This window comes from Tursiops truncatus, chromosome 1, assembly GCF_011762595.2.
Source record: "Tursiops truncatus isolate mTurTru1 chromosome 1, mTurTru1.mat.Y, whole genome shotgun sequence".
NCBI classification, from domain to species: Eukaryota; Metazoa; Chordata; class Mammalia; order Artiodactyla; family Delphinidae; genus Tursiops; species Tursiops truncatus.
In genome coordinates, this window is record NC_047034.1 from 88,329,392 (window position 1) to 88,350,257 (window position 20,866).

General features: G+C 40.4%; 1 protein-coding gene across 1 annotated transcript in view; it reads left to right on the forward strand.

Moving 5' to 3' along the window:
* The first annotated feature begins 14,589 nt into the window (after window positions 1-14,589).
* Window positions 14,590-20,866, forward strand: part of WDR47 (WD repeat domain 47) — a 58,125-nt gene continuing 51,848 nt past the window's right edge. The window contains exon 1 of the mRNA XM_019919772.3: window positions 14,590-14,722. The gene's annotated coding sequence lies outside the window, so the exon portion shown is untranslated. The remainder of the gene's footprint in view (window positions 14,723-20,866) is intronic.

Here is a 20,866-nt window from a genome sequence, read left to right on the forward strand (position 1 = left end):
GCAGATAGCTGCCTTCTCACTGTGTCCTCACGTGGCTGATAGAGACTTCTGTTGTTTCTCCCTCTTATAAGGCCACCAGTTCTGTCAGATAAGGGTTCCACCCTTATGACCTCCTTTAACCTTATCACCACCATAAAAGTCCTTTCTCCAATATAGTCAGATATGGGTTAGGGGGACACAGTTCAGCTTATAGCAGTGCCATTAGTCTTACTATTTTGCTAATGATCCTGGCATTAAGAAGTTTTTTACGGGACTTTGTATTAAAACTTTTTAAAGTTGGAATTGTTAGAACTTAACTCAAAAATAGCATAAGCAAAAAAAAAAAAAAAAGAAAGAATTTATTGGCTTCTCCAACTGAAAGAAGGGAAAGAAAGGGTGGAGTTGACTCCACAGTTGACTGGATCTAAGAACTTGAAGAGAAGACTCTGCCCATCTTTATCCTAATTTTGGTTTTACTCTCTTAGGAGTCTCATCATGTGTCAAGGGAGCATGATGGCTAGCAGTTCTAGGGTTCCATCCATACAACTCCTGATCAAGGGACTTACTTTACTTCCTAATACAGAAGATTCCAAGCAAGGAGTGTGGTTGTCCTGCCTCTGGTCATTATTCTTGGGCCAGGAAGAAGTTGTACTGTAGCCTGGGTCTCATGCCCCACCTCTTTGGTGAAGAAGGGCTTGGAGTGGGGCTCAGAGCTGGGTACTACTATTAGCAAGAAAGGGAAAGAGAAGCTGGGCGGATAGAAATAACAGGTGTACACTGACTCGATTCATGAGCTTACTTATTAACTGAATTCTAACAGTAAGGCAGCATGGCTCTTTTCTAATATCTAGAGCTGCACCGTGTAATATGGTAGCCACTAGCCATGTGGGGCTATTTAAATTTAGCCAATTAAAATAAAATTGAAATTAAATTCCTCAGTTACACTAGCTACATTTCAAGTTCTCAATAGCCCTGTGGCTAGTACCAATACATTTCCATTATTATAGAAAATTTCAGATAGTGCTGATCTGTAGCGTTCAGGTGCGCTCTCCTAAATTAATTTACTTTTTTTTTAACTTACTATGAAAAATCTCAAGTATATACAATAGTAAAATAGTATCTTGAGCCCCAGGCTTCAACAGTTAACCAACCTTTTGCTAATTTAGTATCTTACCTGCTGGGAGGGGCAGTATTATTTTAAAGCAAATCCCAGATATCACTATTATTTCATCTGTAAATACTCCAGTATGTATCTCTACAAGGATAAAAAAGCCCAAATACTACTACCATACCCTTGCAAAAATTAACCTTAATTCCTCAATATTCTATCTAATACCTAATCCCTGTTTAAATCTCCTGATTTGTCTCAAAATATCTTTGAGTTTGTGTATTAGTTTTCTATTGCTGCTGTAACAAGTTACTGCAAATAGAGCGACAACACATTCATTCTTTCCAGCTTTTTAGGTCAGAAGTTTGAAACGGTCTTAACTGGGCTAAAATCAAAGTACCAATATAGCTACGTTCCTTTCTGGATGTTTTAGAAGAGACTGTTTACTTGCCTTTTCCAGCTTCTAGAGGCTGCAATCCTTGACTCGTGGTCCCCTTCCATCTTCAAAGCTAGGAATGTTGCATCTCTCTGATGCTTATTCCATAGTAATAGCTCCCCCTGACCCCCAGCTGGGAAAGGTTCTCTGCTTTTAAGGACCCATGTGATTATATTGGACCCACCTGGAGAGGCCAGGCTACTCTCCCCATTTCAAGGTCCTTAACTTAATCACATCAGCAAAGTCTCTTTTACCATGTAAGGTAACATTCACAGGTTCTGAGGATTAGGACATGGACATCTTTTGGGGCTGTTATTCTGCCTACCATAGTTTGTTTGTAACAGGAACTAAACAAGGTGTCGCCCATTGCATTTGGTGAGTGTGTCTAAATTTCTTTTAATCTCTAATAGCTCCCCTCCCCCATTTTGTTTAAAGTGAAGCTCTTTCTTCGAAAAAATTCATACCTTTTATTTTTTTTAGCTAGCATGTTTATTAGTTGCTCAAGCAGACTGTCTAATAGCTATCTAAGACTCACTTGAAATTGTTTTTACTGTATTTAAGCTGGTTTTCTTAAGTAAAAACTGTAATATTAATTCTAAGTGTAGAAATTTTTAAATGAGGGGAAATAGTTCACTTGGCCTCTCATCAATGGAGAGAGGTGTTGTCTGGAGTGTTGTTTGGCTGCTTCCCAAGAGGCCTCAGGAGGTTGAGTTACTTGGGAGAATGTATTGTAGTCCAGAGTTTGATTTGCAGCATTGCAGGCTCAGAAACCGATTTCATCAGAAAATGGAGAGCACATCCATCTCTTGGGGTGACTCAGACTCACAGAAACCAAGTTCATAAGACCAGTGTATGAAAATGGATGCCAATTTACAGATGTAAAGTAAAACTTGCATCGTGTGGCCAGCAAATTCTTCCCTTCTCCAGGCAGACATGTGGGAAACTGAAGCATTAATTATGAGGGCAAATCAGAATTCGGGGAGTTACATGAATGCTTTACCTAGAGCATCAGGTAAGATAAGATTAGGGCTGATACAGGAAAAGTGGCTCCCCAGGGCCTGAAGCAATACAGAGGGGTGTGTTTCCTGGGTATCTTCCTTCAAGACTGCCTTGTTACTGTCGCTAGAAACTTGGCTTGAGTTTTCACTTCCATGGACAATACCCATCCAAGCATTGTCTGTTTGTCAGCTTTAAAGTGACTTTGCGTGTTTCTACTGTACTTCATTTAAATGTTCATCTCAGAGGTAGTTCAAAGAGGGCAATTTTATTTCTAAGTTCTTCAGGGAAGCTTCATAGTTGCTCCTAAGAGCTGACAACACTGAGCATTGGGCCTGAAAATCAAGAACTTTTTAAGAGCTCTCCCTGTGTCCCAAAACATTCCCAGTTCTCTAGGCCTGATTTTCTTAGGGTCTCTATGCTTCCCTTCTTACCACAAATAGAGACTGAGGGGTGGACGACCAGTGAGCAAGGTGTTAAATGCGTTGCTGAGGCTTCTGCTTTGCCTGAGTCCTGGTAAATGGCTGCATGAGCTAGTCAGACTGTTATGTTATGGGATAGGATCAAGGAAAAGGTTTTGGTATATCAGACAAGTATTTATTAAGTACCTATTATGCTTGAGGCATAGCACAGATACTATTTTGCTATATGGTATCTGGATAATTGGGATTCTAAAGTTACAGAAATAAAGTAAGGAGCAGATTTCTTATATGTTATGATATGATTGATAAGAGTTTCAGTTTGAACTTTCGTATAAAATCCCAATTCATATGTTATTTGTAGCTCTGAGACTTCTATGCACATGTTTGCTTTATTATACTTAACACAGAAAGCCTGGTAAACTGTTACGAAATCCTTGGGTGTATTCTTTTAGAACAGGAAGAACAATAGCTAAAACATAAATCGTTTTGTCATTTGCCTTTGCATGGCCCTTTTTGATAAATAAATAAAAATTTATTAGGAAAGAACCTTCTTAGTTACTGACCACACTCTAAAAGAAATACTAATACTATACTATACTTCTGAAATTGGGTTTTTTAAAGTATTTTGGGGACACATGAACTTATAATAAGATACCTACCTAGATTTTGGTGAATCTCTGTGCTTTTCTACCATTTTTATAGCAAGTTTTACTAAACATGCTCTCAAGCTTATTACTAGAAACTTACTAACTTTATCCTGAAACACTCATCTGAAATTATGCTTCTTAGTGTGCTTTATGTACTTGTAGGGGAGCAAAATTTGCCACCCTAAAATGTATCTCTTTGGCATGAGGATTATTTTAGGCTGATTATTTTTAAGAAACAAAAGACTCAGGATGTCTTTCTTTTTAACTCCCCCTTAACTGCCTAGAGGAATTTAGATAAAGGGCCTGGTCCAGGAAGAGCACTATCGCCAGAGATGTCTACACAGAATATGGGCTCAGCGTGGTAGCGGGAACTTTGCAGGGCCTGGAGACCCAAGTTCTCTTTGTGTCCCGCTGTCTCTGCATGGCCCAGCAAACATTTGTTTACCAGACATTTCCCATCTTCCTATAAATTGTTTTCTTTCCCTTTGAAGTCCCAAACCCCTAACCCCTTCTCTTTCTCAGATGGCGTATAAGCCTCAATTGCCTAACTTGGTTTTGGGCCTCCTATTCTTATGCAGCCCCCATATGTAGTAATTACATTTGGTTTTTTTTTTCTCCTGTTAATCTATCTTGTGTCAATTTAATTATTAGACCAGCCAAAAGAACTCAAGAAGGGTAGGGGGGAGATTTCCCCCTCCCCAACAGTTGGTGTAGTCAGGATAATCTTCACTGGCTGGAAACTTTCTCCCAAAACTGCTACAGATGAGATCCTGGGACGTCTGATAAAAGCCAGCAGAAGGTAAAGTTTCTCACCATGTCAGCCTCCCAGATCTCTGCAGGGTCCAGTGAAATCAAAAGTGGTGAGAGCCCCTTTTCTCTCTTTCTAAATTTAGATTAGCAGGAGAAGATATTTGTGGAACAAGTCCCTTGGGCACAACAACTCTGGTAAAAATTTGGTAAATGCCTACTCTCAGTTTTTATTGATCCTTTTCCTCCCAGAGATGGTCACTGTTTTTCTTCGTCTCTGTCTGTTGTGTTGTTTGTCTTGTTCTATGCCTTAAGAGCTTAGCTTTATGACCAGTGAGAATATTCTCTCTGGTCTCCACCATCAGGAAGGTGCATGTATCAGCGTGCATTTGGCAGTCAGTCAATCAAATAGACTGGGATTCTGAGCAGCTGTAGCCTGTTGGTCAGAAACCCAGGTAACAACCTAGCCTTGCAACTGGCTTCTCTTTTCCAACTGTGCCAGCTCTCAGGGGAATTTATCATAAGGATCCAGTCCATAAGGGGCCTTTGTCTTCTCAACCTTCATTGTTTTGTTAGTGCTGGAAAAGTCCAATTCCTGTAGTACCTGCCTGGTGTCACAGATTAGTGGGTCTTTGACTGGAGGCATTTCATGTTCTCATGAGAAACTGGAGACACTGCAGTACACCATTCTTACCACCTGTGACAACAAAGGTCTTTGCTTTCTCTTTTTAAAAAATATTTATTTATTTATTTGGTTTCACCGGGTCTTAGCTGCAGCAGGTGGGCTCCTTAGTTGCAGCATGTGAACTCAGTTGCGGCATGCATGTGGGATCTAGTTCCCTGACCAGGGATCGAACCTGGGCCCCCTGCGTTAGGAGTGTGGAGTCTTATCCACTGCACCACCAGGGAAGTCCTGGTCTTTGCTTTCTTGATGAATTCTGGGAATGAACTTTCTGGATCTTATGAGGGCTTCATCCTTTGTGCCTCTTGCATTTTTGGTTAAGCCATAAAAAGGCTTACTGATTTGAGTTGCTATTTGAGATTAATATTGGACCCTACTCATCAAAGGCCAGATGATGCATCCTTTGAATTGGCTATATTTAAAAGTGAAAATATAGACAGCTGTCATCCAAGGACCAAATTTAAATGTGGGTTAAAAAAATATACATATGTAATGGCTAACTTTAGGGACTCTTAATAAGAGGGAAGGACAGAAATTAGAACACAAATCAAAATCCACTCAGACCCCTTCCTATTTGCCTTCAGACATTTGCAGATATGTAAAAAATTAGGACATTGGAAGTTCAATTGTCCTGTACTTAAGAAAAAGAAGGAAAAAAAAAGATAAACTATACGGAAATTGGGGGGTGAAATATTAAATGACTATGAACTATAACCCTGGAAGCTATAAATATCTATAAAAAAATAGCTGGACAAAAATATGGGTTGTACCCTATTTGCAGCCAGATATGGTTGGACAGAAAATGTAGGTTATGGAACTTTCCTGGCGGTCCAGTGGTTAAGATTCTGCACTTACAATGCGAGGGGCTCGGGTTCGATCCCTGGGTGGGGAACCAAGATCCCACATGCAGCACGGTGCGGCCAAGAAAATATTAAAAAAAAAAAAGAAAGAAAGAAAATGTGGGTTATACTCCATTTGTGACTAGGGTCCTACCAAACTGCTGCCAGTCCTCAAGGAAATTACAACCTAGAATGACAATGGCCATTATCAGGAATGTTCCAGTTAGATAAGAGCATTTAAAAAGTGTACTTAAAAGCAAGGGCTGGGGCTTCCCTGGTGGTGCAGTGGTTGGGAGTCTGCCTGCCGGTGCAGGGGACACGGGTTCGTGCCCCGGTCCGGGAAGATCCCACATGCCGCGGAGCGGCTAGGCCCTTGAGCCATGGCCGCTGAGCCTGCGCATCCGGAGCCTGTGCTCCGCAACGGGAGAGGCGACAACAGTGAGAGGCCCGCGTACCGCAAAAAAAAAAAAAAAAGCAAGGGCTGGGACTTCCCTGGTGGTGCAGTGGTTAAGAATCCTCCTGCCAATGCAGGGGACATGGGGTTCGAGCCCTGGTCTGGGAAGATCCCACATGCCGTGGAACAACTAAGCCCATGCTCCACAGCTACTGTGCCTGCGCTCTAGAGCCCGCGAACCACAACTACTAAGCCCGTGTGCCACAACTACTGAAGCCCATGTGCCTAGAGCCTCTACTCCTCAACAAGAGAAGCCACCGCAGTGAGAAGTCTGTGCACCACAACGAAGAGTAACCCCCACTCGCAGCAACTAGAGAAAGCCTGCACGCAGCAGCGAAGACCAAATGCAGCCCAAAATTTAAAAAAAAAAAAAAAAAAATGCAAGGGCTTCCAAATCAAGCAAACAGAATTGGATACCTACTGTAATCAGTATGTAGGAGCTGCCAAAAGGCCTCAAAATTTCAAAATAGCTTCATTGAAAGATTTGTTGTAAAAGGCAGAAAATAAGATGGAAGGCCACCGGTCTGACTGAATTTGTGACCATAACTCAGATTCAGAGCATAATAGGAAAATTTTTTAGGCCCTCTCCCCTAAGCTAAATGTATCCGGATAGAAAGAAAAACATTCCAACATAAGTTGATGGGAATGTCATTCCTATGATAAGCAACTAACTTCACTGATCTATCTCAAAAGATGTATAAGTATTCCAGCCTTAAGAAATCAACTCCTTGGAGAACTTGCATTCCTTTCCTGTGCCTTTGGGATGTAAATGTTCCAGAAACTTAAGGGAGGTTTCCTGCTTTTTTTTCTTTTTTCTAATTGAAGTATAGTTGATTTACAATGATGTGTTAGTTTCTGCTGTACAGCAAAGTAATTCAGTTCCATATACACACACACACACATATATATTCTTTTCCATTATGGTTTATTATAAGATATTGAATATAATTCCCTGTGCTATACAGTAGGACCTTGTTGTTTATCTATTTTATATATAGTTCTTCGTATCTGCTAATCCCAAACTCCTAATTTATCCCTCTCCCACCCCCTTTCCCCTTTGGTAACCATAAGTTTGTTTTCAATGTCTGTGAGTCTGTTTCTGTTTTGTAAATAAGTTTGTATCATATTTTAGATTCCACATATAAGTGATATCATATGGTATATGTCTTTCTCTGATTTATTTCACTTAGTACGATAATCTCTAGGTCCATGCATGTTACTGCAAATGACATTATTTCACTCTTTTTTTTTATGGCTGAGTAGTGTAGTATTACATTGGGTGTGTGTGTATGTGTGTACCACATCTTTATCCATTCATCTCTGTGTCTTGCCTATTGTACATAGTACAGCTAAGAATATTGCATGTATCTTTTCGAATTAGAGTTTTCTCTGGATATATGTCCAGAAGTGGGATTGATGGATCATATGGTAACTCAATTTTTTAGTTATTTAAGAAAGCTCCATACTGCTTTCTATAGTTGCTGCACCAATTTACATTCCCACCAACAGTGTAGGAGGGTTAAGGGAGGTCATTTTATCAGAAAAATAACAAAAAGAGGAAAAGGTCATTTGAAAATTTAAATGAATGAAAATTCATGTGTCTTCTCCACCAGTATTAGTAAAAAACCTTTAAGTTTACAGATAAACTTAACTTTTTCCAACTGCTGAAACAAAATTTGGATCCAAATGTTCTTCTGTAAACTAGTAAGTTTTGTACCATTGTGCCCATTTAATGACTAAAGTTTTTTTTTAAATGAAAGCTATAAGATCATTGCTTGTATCTGTCTATATGTTTGTGTATGAGTCTATATATGTATGTTGTAGATGTGTGATATTTTTATACCAGTGGAGCCCTATTCAATTGGCTTAAACAAGTGCTTATATAAAATTCTCAAAAATATAATAGAAACTCAACCAAATATTTTTCAGGTTCACATGATCTAGGATTAATCTTTAGAAAATAAAAGCAAATTTAAGGTTATTGGTTTAACTAAAACAGGCATGTCTTTAGCATTATCAGCATTAAGTATAATAATTAAACCAAATTAAATAGATGAAAATAGGATAAAAAGTTTTTACGTGAACTTGTTAACAATAATTACGTATCATGGTGTGTGTACTTAAAAATACTTTTCAGAATTCTTTTGGTAACTTGAAACCTTAGAGTTTTGCTAAGTTAAATTAAATGATGGAAACTCATTGAATATCTAGGTCATTTCCAAATAAGATAAAGTAATACAATATTAGTTATGGAATATATGTCTATCTACTTTTATCTTCATCTTGCAGAGAAAGTAAACATAAATTTGTGTCTATTAATAACCACGTCCTGTGCCACATTGAAAGATTGCACTATTTAAGAAGGTACAGGACTTCCCTGGTGGCACAGTGGTTAAGAATCTGCCTGCCAATGCAGGGGACATGGGTTTGATCCCTAGTCTGGGAAGATCCCACATGCTGAGGGGCAGCTAAGGCCATACACCACAACTACTGAGCCCATGCGCCACATCTACTGAAGCCCGGGCGCCCTAGAGCCTGCTTGCCGCAACTACTGAGCCTGCACGCCTAGAGCCCGTGCTCTGCAACAAGAGAAGCCACCACAATGAGAAGCCTGCACACCACAATGAAGAGTAGCCCCCGCTCACCACAACTAGGGAAAGCCTGCACACAACAACGAAGACCCAATGCAGCCAAAAAATAAAAATTAAAATTAACTACCAAATGTAAAATAGATAACTAGTGGCAAGCAGCCACATAGCACAGGGAGACCAGCTCGGTGCTTTGTGACCACCTAGAGGGGTGGGATAGGGAGGGTGGGAGGGAAACACAAGAGGGAGGAGATATGGGGATATATGTATATGTATGGCTGATTCACTTTGTTATAAAGCAGAAACTAACACACCATTGTAGAGCAATTATACTCCAATAAAGACGTTAAAAAATAAATACAAGGGTACATGTTTCTATAAATTATAAAAGGTATTTATAAATTCACCAAGCCACAAAATGCTAATACCATTCACAATTGTTTACTTCTTTATTTTCACTAGAAATTAAGGTTTCTAATTAACATGTGTGACTAAGGCTGCTAGAAATAATTAGGAAAACAATTCTGTATGCAAGAAAAATAAGATGTATTTTTGGTTAAGAAAAGGTATGAGATATGGAGGTGCATTTTTGTTGATGGAAATGAAAGTGTCTTTGTCCTAAAACTGATTGTTTCTAAATGGGAAAGAGAACAAGAGACAAACTAAAATAGATATAGAAAGTTATAGAAGAATTGTGAAAAAAGGAATCTTTGGGAAGAAATTTTATGTGTGGTCAGGACTGGTTAAGATTGGAATACATTTATTTAAGTAAATGAGTTTTAATACAAAAGTAAGCCTGTGCAAAATTAGAATTTGGTTTTCTCTCTGATACTGAACATATAAAAAAAGAAGTCCAGTCTGAAATTCCTTATGAAAGGTTCCAACAAAGCAGATTAGGAGGGCCTACATGGTCAGTTGCAATTCTTGCTGTATTTAAGTAGATAAACAGGCCAAGTTTATTGAAACTAAACTTATTTTGCAAACAAATTTGTCTTAAGTTGACTACCTTTGGTAAAAAATTAGGGTGATGGGACTTCCCTGGTGGCGCAGTGGTTAAGAATCTGCCTGCCGGGCTTCCCTGGTGGCACAGTGGTTGACAGTCCGCCTGCCAATGCAGGGGACATGGGTTCGTGCCCCGGTCCAGGAGGATCCCACATGCCGTGGAGCGGCTGGGCCCGTGAGCCATGGCCGCTGAGCCTGCGCGTCCGGAGCCTGTGCTCCGCAAAGGGAGAGGCCACAACAGTGAGAGGCCCGCGTACCACAAAAAAAAAAAAAAAAAAAAGAATCTGTCTGCCAACGCAGGGGACACGGGTTCGAGTCCTGGTCCAGGAAGATCCCACATCTCGCCGAGCAACTCAGCCCATGTGCCACAACTACTGAGCCTGTGCTCTAGAGCCCTCGAGCCACAACTACTGAGCCCGTGTGCCACAACTACTGAAGCGTGCGCGCCTAGAGCCCATGCTCCATAACAAGAGAAGCCACTGCAATGAGAAGCCCGCGCACCGCAACGAAGCCCCAATGCAGCCAAAATAAATAAATAAACTTATAAAAACATGATTTTAGAGAGAAAATTTATGTTTCAATAATACACTGTGGATATTAGCTTCTAATACTGTCCATTGTCTTTGAGGTTTGTTTTCTACCTATAAACTGGACTAGATCCTCAATTCTTCTAGTTTCCTCATATCTAGCTACAACTCTCTGAACTAATGTCTGCTTTTCCCCATCCTTTTGATTTGGAATTATTGAGAATTGCCTTTTCTCCTGAAGCCCTGCAAACTAAAACTAGAAAACTTGATATAAACTTCAGAGAAATCACCACAGTTGCTCATGTTTTAGACAATCTTTTTTGTGCCTCTTGCTATGTGGGCCACTCAGAAAGTTTACTGGTATACCTGATAACATCACCAAAGACATTTGAGTGACAAACCAGGAAAATCTGTCAAATTGTCACTGCCTGCCCTATTCCATCTGAATATGCTTTAAGCCGGACATCTAGAAATCTCCACTGGCTGCCTTCAGATCCCAGGAACTGGGATTATGTGTCTGCTCTAGTCATTAACCATTGTTTTATTTTGTCCCCATAGAAATGCCTCATTAAATGCCTGTTTGCTTGCACCACAGCCCTATTTTGGGGAGCCCACCTGAATCACCTTCTCCTAAAATGAGTCTAACTGAACTAATCTATTGTCAGGACTAAGAGACTGGTTCAGTGAGATAAAACAATCTTCCACCTCAGCTTCTGGACTATGAAATTTCTTGGGGGAAGTTTTAAAGGTGGGACAGTAGGGGAGCAAAATTTGCCTCCCTAAAATGTTTCTCTTTGGCATGAGCATTATTTTATGCTGATTATTTTTAAGAAACAAAAGACTCAGGAAGTCTTTCTTTTTTACCTCCCCCTTAACTGCCTAAAAGAATTTAGATAAAGGGCCTGGTCCAGGAAGAGCACCATCGCGGGAGATACCTACACAGAATATGGGCTAAGAGTGGTAAGGGGAACTCTTCAGGGCCTGGAGACCAGTGTCTTCTTTGTGTCCCATTGTCTCTGCGTAGCCCAGCAAACATTTGTTTACCAAACATTTTCCCATCCTGTAAAGTGTTTTCCTCCCCTTTGGAGTCCCAAATCCCTAACCCCTTCTCCTTTTCTCAGATGGCATGTAAGCCTCAATTGCCTAATTTGGTTTAGGGCCTCATATTCTTATGGACTCCCACACATAGGTAATTAAATTCATTTTTTTCTCCTGTTAGTCTGTCTGGTGTCAATTTAATCATTAGACCAGCCAAAAAAAACCTCAAAAAAGATAGGGGGGAGATTTCCCCCTTACCAACATATTATTAACATTTCCTAACACATAGTTTCTAGTTTTAAAAAATTGTTGAACTATTTCAATGACTTAATTTAAATAGGTTGAGTATTTCTTTCCAAAACAAGTATTTTATTTTATTTACTTTGTTTTCAATATAACATCCAGGTATTTACTTAATATAAATAAAAGCATACCTTTTTTACATTGAAACAAGAAGGTATGTTTCTTTACTAGGTTCAACCATCCGCATAGAATTTAAGCTTTTATTTAGGGGTGTGGAGAGGAGCTCTGGTAGACCCAGTATTCTACCTTCATAATCCTTGACCCTGTTTGAAGGAGAAGCAGCCGTGGTGGTACTTTGTTTTCCCAGAGCCAGAGCACTGCTGGCTCTGAAACACACAGCTCTTTGGTGTGTATATTTATGAGTATGCATTCTAATGAGAGTGGAGCTTTTAAAACAAATTCCCTTATACCCATTGATCTTCCCCTGAACGACTTGAGGCAAGAGTTCCTTACTTAGGTTTGTACTCAGCTTCCTTTCTACTTTTGGGGAAACACCAAAACCTTTTATTCTCCCTTTTGGAAGTGAGATTTGAGAATCAGATGAAAACGGGTCCACCTTAGCCTATAGGCTTGAGTCACCAGTCACCATGAATCATTCCATCAAGTTAGAACCTGCATTTTCAAATGATACCTAGCCTAGTTACTGATCCAGAGGAGGCACTCTAAATATTTGGTGAGTGATTGAGGCAGTACCTCAGGATGTGAGGACAGCCCTTCATCTAAGAAAGGCTTGTCCTTTCTGAACAATTCTCTGCTTTACAGCAACTAGAGTGAAAGACAAGAAGATCTAATCTTAACCAGTGTGGCTGAGTGTAGAAGGAAAGGTGATATCTTAGACTAACAGCTATTAAGGTTGTAGTGTAAAACTTGATGTTACATTAGGAAGCAAATACATAGTCAATGCATTTATCAGTGTACAAGTGATAAGATGTACCAGATGTCTTGTATTTCAGTGCCTGGTTCTTTTCCTCCTCTCATCCCCCTTTTCTGGAAATATAATGGTTGTGCATCTGCTTCCAATAATTCTGATTACTATTTACTGAAAACTTAGATGCAAATAACACTATGCCCTAGGGCATGAGGGATATAAACATGAATAAGACCTCTTATTCCCTCTGCCTTGTCAGAATAAAGTCCGTTTTCTTCAAGCTAAAATTTCCAGTTATTACACAGTGAGGTGGAGTAGATAAAGAAGGTTTTAAGATTCAGAATGGTTAGAATCTTGGCTCTGTTACCTATCAGCTGTTTGACCTTGGGTGATTTATTTCCCTTAATCTCTAAAATGGTAATAATTAACAGGCACTTTAAGGGAGATTGTGAGGCTTAAATGAGAATATAGGTGAAGCATTTTGTTTTGTAGTTAGTGAACACCAAAACCAATCTAGTGCCAGAAGGTCAGTTTCTTCCTTTTTATAGCACTCTGCCCCTATTAGGTGGTCAAATGTTTTTCAGATTCTTCCTGATTAGTAACTGTTTCTAGATTTAGTTGAAGATTTAAGTGATGCTGGTTCTTGTAACTGCTATTGTTTGAGAATCAAGATTGAGAAGCGAGTTGTCAGGTAAACTATACTGGTAAAATAATCAATAGACTATTTATTTCCAAGATATATTTGCCCACTTTTTCATTTTATACGTTCTGTAAAGTTTTTGTTGTTGTTGCTGTATTTTTAACATCAAGACCCTGGGTAACATTAACCTGTGTTTACATTTATTTTTCTGTCACTTATCACTGAGAGCGTTCTTAATGAAGACTTTCTTCCAGGAGTTAATCAGGGCTAGGCAATTGAAGTTTTGCAGTTAAGCTTCTGTGCTTAAATTGTTTTCCATCAATTTGTAAATGTTTTTCTTAGAACCTTTTCCTCAAGCTATAGCTTCTTTTATCTTGAATTGGGTCAAATTCTTCCTTTCCAGAAATGTTTCTGATGTTTATTACCAGTCCCTTTTGCCACATATCCCTCACTTTGGGAGGCCCCACTTACTCTTGGCTTTTAGCCTTTGTGAGGACCAAGTTCTTACAGGTTTGTGTCCTGTATTCTTTCGTTAGCTCTACATGGTTTTACCCCTGAATGCTTAATTCAGCTCGGTTGAGCATCAGGTATATTTGTGGAATGCTGCTGCACCGATAGGGTGGGAACTAGTGAAGTCTTTTGTCATGGGGCTTACAACCAAAACGGGTGATGGAAAACAGTGAATGTGTTAAGTGTTAAATAACAAAAATACTTCAAGCATCAAGAAGGGGGAATTAAACTGCTGGAGTCTTCAGGAAGGAAGTGGAACCGGGAAAAGCAGAGCGGAGAAGATGGCGAGATTTATTTCGTTATCCCTTATTAATAGATCAACAGCGAGGAGTCTTAAGAGTCACTTCTAATGCGCAGACGACTCTCGATTCGGAGGAGACAACTCCCTCCGCCCTATTTCGGGACGCGGGGTCATCAGCCACCAGAGGATCTGCGTGCCGGCTGCTGGTCTCTCACGCAGTCGCCGCGCCGGCTTTTCCTTCTAGTCCAGCTGGTCCTTGGAGCGCTAGCGGGGAGCCGGTCCACCAGACCAGTCCCCACCTTGCCCCGGGCTGGCGCCCGCCCAGCCGACTCTCCCTTCGACGCAGGCACCTGCCTGGCCGCCCCGCTCGGCGGGGTCCTGAGGCTCCTCGGGGAAGCGCGGCGATTGGCTGCGGCTCGGGGCTGGTGCTCGGCTGCAGCGCCGCTTGACAACCGCAGTGTGTGAGAGGCTGAGCTGACGGTCGCCGGCCCGGGAGGAGGAGACGGGAGGAAAGACAGACTGACGAGCAGATGGATTGACGCGCGGGCGGCTGGAGGCAGGACCGACGTCGAGCCCAGACCGCCGCCCTCACACTCCCTTTCCAGCCCAGAGCCCGCCGCTTGGGGGCCCCGTCCTCCGGCCTCCGCGCCGCTTTCTCCTCCGCGATTTCTCCGGGCTTGTCCCGGAGCCCTCAGGTGAGCGACTTCGGGAGGCGGAGGCGGGGTCGGGCCGCGCTGCACACCGCGGGTTGCCATGGTCACCCGTCACCGCCTGTCACGACTTGACAGGGCTGCGACCGTGGCGACCCCCAAGGGCGGCGTTCGCGGCCCCGGAGAAGGGTCTTGGGTAGGCTTGGGTGCTGACTGGGTGGCGACTGGGGTCGTGGGTGAGGCCCCGGCGCCGACGGATGGGGGCCAGGCCCCGACGGGAAGCCGCCGCTCCTGAACCACACCTTTCTCTCGCTGCCAACCCGGCTCCGGGGGCCGAGCGACGGCCCTCGCCCTGGCACCGCCCGCCCCTGACCAGTAAGCCAGCGCAGGGTTGGTGCCCACCTCGCTGCTGCTGTGGGGCGGGAGGGCGGCTGACTGCGCTGATTATTCCTTCCTCGCCCCTCTGCCGAGCCCGAGCGACAGCCGAGGGACGCGTTCGCGTCCCATTCTGGGCACGCCTTGGCCGGGAGGAGGGGAGAGCGCTGCGGGGCTGGGGCAGCCCCGCGGGGGCCGGGTTTGGACTTTCTGACGTCAGTGGTCAGTGGCAGCAGGGCTTTGGGGGTCTGGGCGGGGTCGCGGAGGGGGGCAGCGACTGGATTTGGAACTCGGGTTGGACCGGTGCCCCGGGGGCGTCTGCGTAGGAGACACGGGAACGGGAGCTTGTAGAACTCTTAGGGTTAAGCCGCTTTCTTATGTTGGGGAGAAAGAGATTGGGGCTGCAGCTCTGGCGCGAGGCCTTGGGCGAAAGGGGCGGGGGCAGGCAGGGGCGGCCTTTGACCAGTATTTGATTTTTTTCTTTTCTGTACCCAGAGGTGCAGTCAGTAACCACGCATGGTATCTGAGCAGAGCGTTTTTGGCAACTTTGTTCTCTCTGCATAATGAAGGGAGAAGTCTTTGTTCCACCCACATTCATAGGTTATGATCCTAACACTTATTTCCCTCCCTTTGCTGCGGACTTCTTAGAATGCTTCAAGAAGTTAATGGCACAGAGATTAACATGTAGGCTTTAATACATTATAAACCTTTTCTTTACAGTAAATCCAAGTAGAATTTTTTTTGTCTCCAGTGTTGGTACGTGTTGCCTTGAAATTTTACTAGAAAGGAGAAACGCCTAAGAGCCCATTTTCCTTTTTGTGACATATTCTTTGGCCTCGTTTAGGAGGAAAATGTAATGAACAGTTTTACCTTAGGTTTCAGTGGGTAGATTGCTTCCACACAGGAAAGAAAAATTATTTTAGTGACCAACCAGTTAAGCCATAACCGTGTATTGTTAGGGGAAAAACACACACAAACACTTGAATTTGATGCCATTATGGATATGTAATTTTTTTGTGAAGGAATTTTAACCTGTTTTCTTCCCACCCTCCCACTTCCTAATTCTTGTCTTTTTCTTTTTTTTTTTTTTTTTAAAGTCAGTACTAGGAATGTATCATAAGAGAGCAGGGGTACTATCTTATGTTCCTAGTTACATAATTGTGTTCAGCCTCTTTTTCTGTTTGTGAAATCGAGTTTATCAGTTAGTTACTTACTAAATAGTGTGTGATATGCTTTGCTATATGCTGCAAAATAAGTATGAAAAGATGCAGTTTTCCTCAGTAGCTCAATAAGCTGGAAATCAGATTTCTAGGATTTAAGTTTCCCTTTGCTACTGATTGCAATCTTGGAAGAGGTACTTACCCTACTAGTGACTTAATTTCCAGACGATAGTACTTGCTATGGTATTAGTCTCGGAATGAGCTCTGAAGTTGAACAAAGTAAAGTATTTGAAAGCACTTTGGAAAAAAATTTAAGGCATCTGTTGATTACCTTTTAACAGAATGGAGCATTGACATGGCTAATTAAAAATTTCTGCATGATCTATTTAGTATTTCTAGGTCCAGGACCTTATTTCTTACAGTGGCCTTAAAAAGGCTCATGGAAACTATTAAGATGTGTCTTTACCCCGTGGCAGAGGTTCTTTATTACTGTGGTGACATGGAGAAAAGGGTGTTTCCTCCCTATATGTGGGTCAGGATTGCTTTCCTGCTTTCAGTAGGGTATTCTCATATTTTAGAAAATAAGGCTATGACCAATAACTCTTACTTGAGTTTCATTTGGTGTTAAATAATCCTCAGCGTGCATCATTGGTTCTTGAATAACCAAGAAATAGCTTACTTTATCCCCCCCGACCTTTGCTTTTCAAATAGGAGTATTAGTGATAAGCTGCAATGTGACAAGAGATAAATCTGTTGTCACAGAACATGGCACACACTAATGGAGCTGTCATCAATTTCACTTGAAGAGTTGGATAAAAAATAGTGTTTTTATATTAAACAGAAGATATATGGAGAATGTAATATTCACACTAATTTCTAGGTAAAATTCAAGGACTGCAAAGAAATTTTATGCTTATGGGCTCTGTGGGGATGGGTTCAGTTTCTTCTGTCCTTATGGAGAAAAGTTTAAGAAGCATTGCCTTAGACTTACTCAGCTAATAAATGACAAATCACTACATAGGACAGGAAATAAGTTGAATTCCGTTTTCTAAAACTTTGACATTAGCCTCAAGATTACTTGAATCCTAACTATCCTCTCTTTGTTTTCACCCCTGTATATGTTAGAATGTTATAGTGGAAAGGTCACAGGATTTTAGACCCGGTCGTCCCATTCTTGCTTCTGCACTTTTTGCAGTATGACCTTAGACAAGTAACTGACGTCTCAGAGTATTAGTGTAATCATCTGTAAAATGAAACTGGAGAGTTGTGAGTGTTATATAGATGAAGGATGGGAGTAGTTAGCACAGGATCTGACATAGTGGATACACAATAAATGTTAGTTACTTTTTCACAATAATATTACTTTTCCCTTCCCATCTCTGCATGTGAGGATATTAACAATCCTTCAGACCCATTCTTAGCAAGATACCTCAGAACTTCCATAGCATTTTATTTGTAATTTTTTATGATACTCTTTACTTTATATTTTATGTATATTATTTTTATACAGAAGACTTTAATCCAGGTCTTCAGGTTATAAATCCAGTGCTGACCCATGTCTGAGAATACTTTTTTTTTTTTTTGCCATTTAATTTTGAGACCATTACATTGAATAGCCAAAGCTTACATATTTCAGCTGATTTTTCTTCCTTTTTATTTTGAGTTTGTTTTTGTTTGTGTAAAAAGATACCTTACAAAACACCACACCCTCCCTTAGAAGCCTTTGTTTTGTGTTTTATCTTCTTGTTCACCATAGTAACTCAATCATTGTATCCCAGGGATGCAGCATCGTGCCAGCACATAATAGACACAAGTATTTTTAAATGAATACTTACTTCAAACATGTTACCACAAGTAGGAGTCTCTCCATGTGGCATCTTTAACATAATTGATCTAATCAGGATTCCCAATGTTTCAAAGTTACACCTAAAATTTTTTCAAAAAACAAGGTAAAAAAAAAAACAAGGTAAACTTTTTCCAGAGTAAATTTTTATAGTTATCTGTAGCACAGTAGCTCTTCCATAGCATGTTATTAGCAACCCTAAGGACAATGCCCTTACCTTATGAGTTCTAAAGGGGATAAATTTATATTGCACCAATCACATGCTTGCCACTCTACTAGGAGGTTGATCCCATTTCACAAGTCAACACTCTATTTTATAGAGAAACAGTACTACATGAAAAAGGACATAAAATTTTTATATTATTTATAGTTGATATATTTGATTTAAATAATGAATTCTGTGAAATGAATGAGTTTCTATGATTAAGTGCCATGTTTTGTGACTTTTGTTGATCTATTGAAAAAGAAAATGGAACTTACATAAAATCTTTGTGAAAGCTTTATAGAACTGAGCTAAAATTGGTGCCTTAATGTCCATTTTGGTTTAACATTTTTTCCTGTTTATTTATTTATCTATTTTCTTCCAGTTTTATTGAGATATCATTGACATATAGCACTGGATAAGTTTAAGGTGTACAGCATAATAATTTGACTTACATACATTACAAAATAATTATCACAGCAAGTTTAGTAAACATCCATCATCTCATATAGATACAAAATTTAAAAAATAGAAAAAAATATTTTCCCTTGTGATGAGAACTCTTAGGATTTACTCTCAACAACTTTCCTGTATAATATACAGCAGTGTTAATTATTTTTATCATGTAGTGCATTACATTCCTAGTACTTGTTTATCTTATAACTGGAAGTTTGTACCTTTTGACAGCCTTCATCCAGTTCTCCCTTCCCCTGCTCCTTACCTCTGGTAACCACAAATCTGGTCTCTTTTTTCTATGAGTTTGTTTGTTTGTTTTTGAAGTATAATTGAAGTATAATTATTGAAGACTGTGTTAGTTCCTATTATATAACATAGTGATTTGATATTTCTATACATTTCAAAATGATCACCATAATAAGTCTAGTTACAATATGTCACCCTACAAAGATACTACATAGTTATTGACTATATTCCCCACACTATACATTTTATACCCATGACTCATTTGTTTCAGAACTGGAAATTTGTACCTCTTAATTTCCCTCACCTATTTCTTTTCTCCCCCAACACCCTTCCCCTCTGGCAACCACCTTTTTGTTCTCTATGTATAACTGTTTCTGTTTTATGTTTTTTAGATTCCACATGTAAGTGAAATCATACAGTATTTACCTCTCTCTGTCTGACTTATTTCATTTAGCATAATACCCTGAAGGTCCATCCATGACAAGACTTCATTCTTTTTTATGGCTGAGTAATATTCCATTGTGCATATGTGTATGTGTGTACACACACACACACACACACACACACACACACACACCACATCTTCTTTCTCAGTTCAAATACTGATGGGCACTTCGGTTGCTTCCATATCTTGGCTTTTGTAAATAATGCTGCAGTGAACATAGGGGTGCATATATCTTTTCTAATTAATGTCTTCGTTTTCTTCAGATAAATATCCAAGAGTGGAATTACTGGGTCCTATGGTAGTTCTATTTTTAATTCTTTGAGGAATCTCTGTACTGTTTTCCATAGTGGCTGCACCAATTTACATTCTCACCTACAGTCCACGAGGGTTCCATGTTCTCCACATCCTCACCAGCACTTGTTATTTGTTGTCTTTTTCAATAATAGCCATTCTGACATGTGTGAGGTAATATCTCATTGTGGTTTTGATTTGTATTTCCCTGATGATTAGTGATGTTGAACATCTTTTCATGTGCCCGTTGGCCATCTGTATATCTTTGGAAAAATGTCTGTTCAGATTCTTTACCCATTTTTTAATCAGGAATCGGGTTGCTTTTTGATGTTGAGATGTATGAGTTCTTTGTATATTTGGATATTAACCCCTTACTGTATATGTTGTTTGCAAATTTTTGTAAATTTTGCTGTTTTGTTGTTTACATTATTTTGAGAGCTTGGAAACAGAATTGGGCTGGTCTTCTTTCCAACTTCAGGAAAAGCTTTTGAAATGAAATTCTGGGAAGTGCAAAAAACAATATCTCACAACTAGATGGTGTAAAGCAACTTTAGGTGTGTCTAGGTGTGTTCATTGTATAGTACCCACATAATGGGAATTGTTAATTTCACTGTGTACAGTTGTTGACCAGACCATACCTGGAGTATTGTGTTCTATTTCAGATGCTTTAAAGAGAGAGATTAACAAATGTTCAGAGGAGAATGACTAGAATTGTAGGGGATCTGGAAGGTATGTGAAGAATGGTTGAAGGAAGTAGGGAAATAGACCTGATGATTGTCAGATTCAAATGTGTAAAAGTTTTTAATGTAACAGATTTTTATTATGCTGACCCAAAGACATACCTAGATGAAAGTAGATTTTAATTCAATATTAGAAAACAAAACAAAATGCCTTTTTATACTTGAGAAAAAATTGAAGGAATTCTGTATTATCTATTGCTGTGTAACAAATTACCCCAAAACTAAGTGGCTTAAAATAGCAAATATTTATCTCACTGTTTCTGAGGGTCCCAACATCCCAGCTGGGAGCCTCTGATTTTAGGTCTCTCTTGAGGTTGCAGTCAAGTTTCTTACAGGGGCTGTGGTCTCACCTGAAAACTCGACTCGGGGATGATCTCCTTCCAAGCTCAGTGACCTGGACCTCTGTTCCTTGTTGGACTGAGGGCTTCCGC